The following is a 10,627-nucleotide window of genomic DNA, read 5'->3' as shown; positions in this document are numbered from 1 at the left end:
GCATTCGTCTACCGCGAGTCCCTATACTTATATAACTTTTATTACATGAAATTTGCGTACTCCCTGGTACTCCATTGATTATTAATTTAATTAAATCAATTTTTCTTAAAAAAAACAGCGCTTGATTTAACAAATACCCCGTTGGAAACCGTGTCGAACCAAGTAAACGAAGGCTCACCGGACACATATTCGCTTTCTCTCCGGCAGTATTTGGACGCCGTGGACTCAACAACTTTTGTTGTACAATTAATAGTACGCTTTAGGTCCACCCGAATACAATGCTATTGCCGATGCAATGCTGTCTCATGTCTCTTGATGCCTCTTCCCATTTTTCTCTATTTGTCTGACTTACCCTTCCGTGAAAATTAAGCAGACGTTGAACTCTTTCATTGAACTTGGTTTGTTCTAAATCAAAATACATTTTTATATACCTAATTTTTACTAGTTAAAAGTGGTTTTTAATCAGTTTGAGTGCAAGCGTCGACAAATGGAAAATCGGGCTGTACAGGAAGAGTATCACTGGAAAGCTCTTTTCCGATCAGACCCATTCTCAAATGGTATTTCAGAGAAATGAAGCCCATACATTTTTTACCAGGCTTCAAGAAGTTTCCGCACGACTCATTCCATTTCTTCATTTAATTTCTTGCCTTCTTCTTCTTCTTAATTGGCGCGATAACCGCTTACGCGATTTTGGCCGACTTTAACAAAGCGCGCCAGTCGTTTCTTTCTCGTGCTAACCGGCGCCAGTTGGACACACCAAGTGAATCCAAGTCCTATTCCCCCTGATCTTTTCAACGCAGAGGAGGCCTTCCTCTTCCTCTGCTACCACCAACTGGTACCGCATCAAATACTTTCAGAGTCGGAGCGTTTGTATCCATTCGGACAACATGACCCAGCCAACGTCGCCGCTAGATCTTTATTCGCTGCGCTATATCTATGTCGTCGTAAAGCTCATCAGGAGGATGGTTCCATATGTAGAAGTCCACACAAGTGGGGAAAGTTACTGATCGCCATTCACTTGGGAATGGCCAGGACGATTCTTCTGCATACGGTTCAAGCAGCTCACAACGTCCGGGATTTGTCCACGTATCCTCTGGGTAGCTTCCGAACACCCGTTCGGGAGTGAGCTAATGTGAGCTGGTTGTGCGCTGGGTTTGAGACCCGCCGCTAAAAAATTTCTTGCCTTGGGATGTAGAAAAATTGTATGCCTTCTTACGTCCACGCCTTGTGTCACAGGGCACAACTTGCTTAGTTATTCACATTTTTTGCCTGTTAGTAGTGTTAATGCAGTTCCATTTCAAAACGTAAGCCAACCCTATTGGATTGAAACCCGTAGCCCAGAAAACATTAATTTTTCAAACTATTTTTGTTAAGAAAAAAGGGGGCCTCAAGGCCCATTGGACATAATTTAAATGTAAAGCAAGCATGTAAATGACCACACTCGATGCCTGTTTTTAAATAAAGTAGGAATTTGTCCACATTCTCAAACAGGTATCCCCATACTTGCGCCGCATAACTATGGACAGCTCGACAGACTGATTGAAACATTATCTATTTCATACCTCATTTTATTTCCTTCTTTTCAAAAAAGTTATTCCATGTGAAGTTTAAAGTTGACATTGCGCCGTTATTCCTTTTTTCCAAATGTTTCTTCAAAAGAATTTTAGGTGTAAGAAATACCCCCAGCAGTACGTGTCTGTTATAATAATATTCTCTCGTTTATATTGCATTTTTCTTTTTTCGATAGTTTGCCCCCATGACGAAAAATCATTATTGAGGATGTGTGTGTAGTTTGGCCTCCATGTTCCATTTTTCATAGTAAGTCTCTAAAATATTTATCATTTTTTGAAGTGTATTTATTTTATTCGCCAACATGAATATATCATTTGCATAACAGCCTTATATTTAGATCATAAATTTTCAAAATATCACCCAAATCTTTATGCAAGCCATTTAAATATAGCAGAAAAAGTAAAGGAGACATGAAACACCCTTGCTTTACCCCAGATAACCTTTCAAAATCATCTGAATAATCTTCACCCTTCGTATATATACTTCTTCAATGAATTTAACGAATTTGGAAGATATCCTCATACCATGTAGTTTGCACTAGAGCACTTTGCCAAAGGAAGCTTTAAATCAACAAAAAAGCAGTCTCATTTTTCTTCTCGTTAAACTTTAGGTGCACTATTGACGCAAAACTGTAAATATTGTCAATCGTTGAATATTTGTGCCGAAAATCTGCTTGAAACTCTATGAGCAAAATATTTTCTTCAACCCATTGAGCCAGCGAGAATTTAAAACACTTACTAGAATTTTTGCACCGCAGTTCAGAAAGAATATTCCTCTGTTATTTGTGACTGAAAAAAGCTTAGAAGCCTTTTTTTTAAATCGAAAAAAGCAAATTTGTTTGGACACATTCCACTTTACTAGTTATGCATAACTGTTTCTAAATGAATTGTTTTGTAATGTATTGTAAATTTCCATAAGCTGCGCCAAAAACTTATTGGTTGATCATTTGAAAAATTTACGTGAAATCCTGTCTATAGTCCAGGCCCCTTATTTGATTTCGTTGTATTAAGCATTTGAACTATTTCGTCAACAGTAATTTGGCAGTAGTCCAAAAAGCCTTTTATACTTCCATAGCAGCGTAGAAAATATTGTTTGCTGTATGGTTTGGATTTTAAAGTTTTTTGAATATTTCCTAAATAAAGACGGATTTCTAACTGAACTAAAATTAGTTTGTTAACCTCTTATTTCTTTTGCCAGAGCCAACCATTCTTTGCTGCACTTAATATCATTTATTTTTCTCTCAATTTCCTTATAATAGTTTGCCTTGTTTTCTTCACAAATTGTTTTATATTATTTGTTTGCTGCCAAATACCTTTCTCTGTCAGACTGTAACTGTGTTTCGCTATACTCTTGAAGTTCTTTTTGCAGCACTTTTTGCATCGCAAGTTAAACCAAATCTCTTTTTTATGTAGAGTTTTATTTTTTACATGTCTATCTAGTACGAAATCATTGATTATTATTGCAATATCATCTAAATCTATTTTTTGCTTTAGCATTTTCTCTCTTTCAGTTAAGAATCTAGTTGCATATAAAGATTTCAATATCTTTTTTCGACGCAACCTCTTCGAATTTGCTTTTTATATCACATTCATCGTTTGTGCGTTAATGTCGCTGATATCAACAATCAGCAAAACTATTCAAGATAACGAAGGTCATAAAAAAACGATATTTCCTCTATTATCTCTCATATAAAAGTTTGGCATGGCAACAGGAGCAAATTGTGTGTACAAAACAGCAAAAAGCAATCGTAGACGCCAACAGCAACAAAACGAAGTTTTCCCTTTCAACAGTTACAGGTCCCAGCGCAGCAGTCGCATGTTTTACAACAACCACATAAAGTATATATGTTCGGCCAAAGACTGTCACTTCAGTAACTCTACCCAAGAATTTACGAACAATTTGTAATAAATTACTATTATTTTTATTAAATTATCACTCGGTATGGTATTCTGCCAGCTATTATGAAGAAGGACTATCATATTTTGTTGAAATTTATGGATACTTATTTTTGAAAAGTCCAATCAAGAGTAAAAGCATTGAACACAGAGCAAACAAGTGGAGATGCACGGTATTTGGAGATGCACTCGTATTTTTCTGTGCTAGTAACCACCGACTTGGCTCTAGAGGAATTTTAGTTCTGTACAACAATTGTTATCCAACTCTAACCACGAAGAAGAGTGGAGCAAATAATTTGGTGCAATATTGCTGAGTGAAGAGTAGTACAATGCCTCTAGGGCACTCGCTAATTACAGGATCCCCAAAATGATGGGGCTGTAATTGGGCAGGTATATATCCTTGACTATTTTAACCTTCATTAGAGCGACTTACAAACACTTGTTGTGTGACATCATTGCAACTTACTTATCCTTGTACGTACAGTTACGCTGCTGTTGAGTTTAAAAATATCACACGGTGGATGTGATGCCAATATTCTTAAATTTAATTTTCGTTTTTCAGCAGTCTATTTCTGTCCATTATTTCTTAACTTTTTACTTACCCATTAAAATCGACCTTGCACTTGGCCTTGACCCAGACAACTCAGAAATCTCGCCCAACCTTTTAGTAAAACGAAAAAAATACACAAAAACATGTAAAACTCATTATAAAACTCAATTTAATTTCCGGTAGCACCTTTCCCCTACCCAAGAACCCACAAACTCCAAAGGATGTCATAATACTAGAAAAAGAACAAGATTCAAAAACATTTTGCACGAACTGGTCTGCCCAACAATACAACACTACGGGCATAAAACTGTACGCACTGAGAAAACCTAATTAGCCTCGGTGTAATTTGCACCGCCTGCCAGCAAATGTACAAACAGTCTTACACATGTAAGTATTTATGTCTGAAGCACTCCACCGCCTTTGCTCTTCGTTGCTATTGCTTTATGATTTGACCACCAAAACAACGACTGAAATTACAATAACGCTGCAATAAAAACAACAAAAACTGGTCTAGCCATAAAAGTTTATTCACCTTGAGGGGTGAACAATGAGGAGCTGTGTTGCTGTTTGCTGCTTTGACAGTCTGTAAGGTCAGAAAAGTACCTCGCCATATAAAAAATCACAGCACGTCCATGGACACAGTAAATATTTAGAATTCCCTTATTAACGTGCAATGCGACAGACTATTCCACAAACGAAATGGGGGAGGGGAATGATGATTTAATGAATGGCAACGACTACAGGCGAGCATTGGTGTTAATAATGACAAGTAGGAAGTCGGAAACTAATTTGCATTTTGCCATTGACCCAATTTTCAACTCCACGTTCAAGGCCAACGATGTGGGCTAACGATGTATGTCCTATAACGCTTTAGAACTAGAGCTTAAATTTTAAGTATATAAAGAGTGTGAGAAACTTCTTTGTAAAAACCTACATCACACTCACGTTCGCCAAGTTCTAATCCAAATTCAACTGCTTTTACTGTAACTAACAAAGTTTACCATATACGTGTTCGTTTGACTTTCGGTAGCGCTCTCAGAATTATTGTAATTATTGTCAGCTGTTGGCTCTCAACAGGACACGCGAAACTTATTCTCAGTTTCGTGAGAACCAACGCCTGTGCGGTGCAACAGGCGCACAGCCGACATAGAACAGCAGCAAACACTAACAGCATCCTCCAGCACGTTCAGCACACTTTCCACTTGCAGGCAAAAGGAGATGTAGTATATACAAAACGAGCATAGCTGACAAACAGTATTTTAGTTGAATGTGTGAGTGAGTGTTCAGAGTTTTAATTAACTTTTTGCTGCACTTACAACTTTTAACTTTCAGTTGCCTGGCGACCTACTGCCTTTGCTGCGATTCAAAGCACTTACTATGTATCAGTGCCGACCGGCCACCAACTGTTGCTTCTCCTCCCTGCTATCACTTCATCATTCTTCGTTGTTGTTTTACATTTCAATACCAGTTGAAAATTCTGTCTTACTCACTCATTTTGCCGGCTTCCTTCTTTTCACCTTGAGACAACGTCGGGAAAATGTCCTTGTCCCAGAACTAACTGAATTGCATAGTTCCTACATACTTATATACATATTCGTATACTTCATCTAAAATCGATGCTTCCATTCATTTTAATGCCTCTTCATGGGAATTCGTTGATGAGCGGAATAGATGGCGCTATTACTTAGATTTAAATGAATCTGCTTTGTGCGGTTACAAGTAACACGACTAGGGTCAGACGCCTCTATGTAGCTGCTCAGAGCTTCGACGGTATGCAGATTAGTCTACTTACTGAATTCAATATTTACAATTGGAGTTAAACTAGAAAAATACCAAGTTTTAAATGAAAAGTAATGACAATTATTCAGTTGCAGTGAAAATTTTGTAGTTGCTTCCGCGTTAGAAAATGTGTGATTCTTTACGTGAATCACCATCTGAACCATTCAGATTCCACTTTTCCTCAGCAGAAAAAATCATATGGAATGAAAGCTTTATATGAAATTCATTTCGAAATGAAATACTTTTCCCAGAAAAAATTCACTTCGATGTTTTTTCCTACTTTCCCTCTGCATTATATCCCTCTGGCTAGTATTACCGAAACTATTGAAAACAGGATAATATATTCTCGTTTGCCATGAAACTGATTACTTAAGTCGTAATTTTCTATGCAGTGTTGTCAATTCCGAACCAGTGAATTAGTTGATGCTTCTATTTTGGCAGTGTTTCTCATGTAAGCTCACGCTCCCACTAACAATCTCACTAACGATTGCCATAACTTACACATTTCTCATCGTTGAACATTGAAATTGGTCCAAAATATTGGCCTGTCACAAGGTATAAAAATTCTTTTCATCGTCCATTTTGCTTCACATTCAACCTAACACATCGGCTGAAAAGTTCCAGGCCTAACACGTAGATAGCACTAGTTTCATTGCATTCATCTCTTTACAGTCACTAACCTTGAAAAGACTACTGTTTAAATTTCAAGATATTATATTCATTATTTCGTGAGTTATTGTGGTAGTAGTCACGCTACTTTTGTTACTTTCAAAACAATGGTTCGAAAATAATTTCGTGCTTTAATTGTACCCCGCTTCTCAATGCAAAAAATACCGTTAAAGAAAATAAATGGCTTGAACAGTGTTATGGGGACTCCGCTTCATCAAAAACAACAATAAAACAATGGTTTGCCAACTTCAAACGTGGTCATAGAGATATCGATGATGCACAACGCAGTGGACGTCCAAATGATGCGGTAGCACCAGAAAACATAAAACAAATCCACAAAATCGTTTTAAATGATCGAAAAAGGAAGTTGCGTGAGTTAGGTGGCATCGTAACGATGTAAAAAGAACCTGTTGGCTTTATATTTCATGAGCATCCGACTATGACAAAAATCTCTTCAAAGTGGCTGACCAAACTAGACTATCGAACTTCGAATTGCTCCCACATGTGATTAAAATATATTTCGAAAAAACTACATAGTAAAAACTGTTTAAAATTTCTTTAGGTACAGCCTATTAGGTAAACTATTAAAGCATGAAATCTTGCATACTTGGACTTCAAATAAAGAGGGGCCCATAATAAATAAAGGGGCGTATAAGACTGCCGTATTAAATACTGCCCTCCCGAATATTGTATACATATATGGAACTCCATATATTTTAATTGTGTTTCGTTCACATACTTCAACTCAAAATGGTATTAAAATGTTTCTTCGAATATGCTAAATATGCCGGTTGCATCACTACCGCAATATCACTCTTCATGTTGTTAATGAAATATTTGAATTATCCATGTACTCACATTAAGATAAAACTTAAAATCCCTTACTTTTGGCACACCGAAGTATTAATTTAATCGCCGACTTATATGCAGCTGATTGTGCAGATTAATAATTTTACAGGAATTGTCAAGGAGAACAGCAATTTCTTAGTCGGCAATGCTGGAGAAAAAGTATGTTTTGCCAAAGTGAAAAGCGTACTTTGCCCAGTCACTCAACCTAATTTGGGTTCCTCTAATCGTGAAGTTGCGCTGGATCCAGATAAAAATTTAATAAAGAAATTTCATTTTAAATTTGTCCATTTTTCAAACATCCTAACATAATCAAGTTCAAGAAATCATCAGCGCATAATAACTTCTATGCAGTCCATCTATGCGCTACAGCCCATGAAAAGGTATCGCATCACCAACTTATCCGCATTATAACTTGGAGGGAAAACTTTTTATTTTCTTACGCGATAGCGATAAAAAGTACTTTACAAAATGAACAAACAAAATACTAAACAAAGCGGTGAAACTATAAACAACTTTATTTCACACAGACCCACAAGCTGACACAGACTCAACTAAGTACATATGTAAGTAGTAGAAAAAAGGAGAAAGTCACAAGTCGAGGCTTTGAGGTCTTCCAAAGTGACCGGAAACGGATAGAAGATGGTGCACAGTAGCAGTTGCCACCAAACATACATACTCATATTTGTAGGAGTATATAAAATGACGACAACAAAACAATTGCAAGGGCCGCATCTTGCGTTCCTTTTATTACTGCCTCCGAATACAAAATATTTTCATTGTAGCAAAAATACGGGCATATTGCCGATGGTAGCTATGTAGTTGGTTAAGGAATGAGTGTCAAGTTTTAAGCTGCAAAAACTATATTCTGGGCGCAGTACGAAAGTTCAGACAGGCAAGTGCTCCGTTTAAAGGTTCAAAGTTACTTCGACTTGATACTTTTGTACTTCTTTGCATTTTGCTTTACCCTCTACCGGTTTATGTCACTCTAAGAGAATTTTTATTGTTTTATTTTCTCTAATAGTAATGCGATTGTTTTATTTATCAAAAGTGTGAAACTTCTTAGATTTTTTTGAGATTTGCGTGTTGCTCAATTCTTAAAACTAAAATTATTATTTCTTCCTCCCCTTTAGAATCTTTTTATTCAGAAGCGCTTGCATTGGCCTGGAATCGTGTGTTGAATATATTTCTTTCTAATTCCTTTTAGTATTGAAAAATATGACGGCCGCCGTAAAGCCGAAAACCAAGACGGTTCCAAACCCGTTTTGGGCACGAAACATGAATTGACAGAAACAGTTTTTCCTAATAACGGTCGCCCCTCGGCAAGCAATGACAAGCCCCTCCATGGCAATATTTCTGCCATGAAAATGCTCCTCATAAGATATCCATCTGCCGTTCGAAGGCGGCGTAAAACTGACCCCCCATTTGTGGAAATCATCAAGACGCACGCCACAAGTAGAAGGAGGAGCTCGGCCAAATAAAGGAAATGGTGCTGTAAACGCCAATTATATACATATAAATCGGAAAGTAAAGTTGACCGCAGTGTTGACATTATTCATTAAAAACTTGACTTCATTAAAATTATTAAGAAATCGTCTGTGAATGTGATTGAGATAGAACTGCCAATTCCTCAGCGTATTGCATTTACTGTGCATTGAATTTTGATCGAGTTCTTAGATCTTGGTACACTCACTTCAAAGAAATTGGCAGCTGGTCCTCTTTACAACTGGTGTTAGAGAATCCCAGACAAAAAGCAAATTATTTCGTGGCACCCATATCCATCTTCACAAACCTAAAACTAATATCTGCCTATAATTTGTAAGCTGCATTTGGCTGTAATCAAAATTCTGAAGGCTGAATTGAATACAGTTATAGTCAATATGAATAGGGGCATTTGATTCGGGCACGCAATCGTTTCCAGACGGGTCGAGGAGGTTATTGCATTTTATTTTTATTTTATTTTTATCGTGAAGTTTCATTAAATTTTGCTCTAAATGAAAGCTAATTAGTTTTACTCTCAAGTTGTCCACAAACACCGTACGCGCCCTGTATATGCGTCCATCAATTCATTCAGCTCATACCTAACTGTGCAGAGCATTTTGGTTTTCCTATCTACCACTTGACCCTGTCTCTAGTCTCCTATGGATGGGATGCGTACGTGAATGACTTTGAAGAAGATGTCACGGTCCTATTGATGACCGCGCTTTGTCCAAAGGCCGTCATTCCCCGCAGTTTTGGATCTCTACGAGTGCTTATCAAAATGAGGATAATATTTAATGCATCAGTTGGAAAAGTTCTTGGTAAGTTCATTATAGCTGCACCAACTTAGCTTCTTAGTAAGCTTCATACACTACTGGGTCTATTTACATGCAGATAATGTCACTATGAATTATGACTTCCCCAACTGTATTAGCGTTTATATGTAAAAGTTATTTCTGCGCAAACCCCAGAACAGATGTTAACTTGTACCTCGCTAGCAACAAACATACGATTCTACGAAACTATCTAGCACAATCTGCGCCAGTTGCTGATATTGACCTTCAACCAACAAATATAGTTCTATTATTTTCAATTTAATCAATTCAGTCAAGGAAAAAGAATCACACGCATCGGAGGGCCTCATATTCTTCGATATTTAAGCATTCCAAAAAATAGTCTTTATTTAATATTCTTGCGTCTTAAAAATCTCCCGCCAAAATGCAGCTGCGTCTGCTTGCTTGCATATTTTTAAGCAATTTCCATAATTCACACAGTAAACGCACACACTCGTGTCCCGAAAGGGTTGAATTACCTACCAAAAATTTGCATCATCATCATTTTAATAATCATCTTTGAAATCAGCATCGCCATTCTCGGCACATTCACACCATCCACAACCGCATCGACATCGACTTAAGCAGAGGAATGCACTGACAATACCTTTGGTTTAACGGGGTGCATCATTTGCATACTTGCAACATTTGCTCTCACAGCACTACACACATGCGTCTCTTTTTGAAATTATGGCCAAATTATGCAAATCCATAACTCGGCACACCGACATTTCGTTACTTCCGCTCAGTTCCAGCATGCCTATCTCATACATTTGTATCAAACCCGAATTCTTCAAATGTAAAAGTCGTTGAAATTTCGAGCCTAAATGCCACCACTATTGGTATTTGCTTGTTACGCACATATACACACATGATTGTATGTCATTGCACATACACACACAAGCATTGTGTTGCTGTGGCAAATCAAATTCGTTACGCCTCAGCAATATGCCTCGAATGTTGTTCCTTTTTGCACTTCGATTGCTGTCAAATCAATGAATGGG

The sequence above is a fragment of the Anastrepha ludens genome, chromosome 4 (assembly GCF_028408465.1).
Source record: "Anastrepha ludens isolate Willacy chromosome 4, idAnaLude1.1, whole genome shotgun sequence".
Classification (NCBI taxonomy): Eukaryota; Metazoa; Arthropoda; class Insecta; order Diptera; family Tephritidae; genus Anastrepha; species Anastrepha ludens.
Note: the sequence above shows the minus strand (reverse complement) of the source record.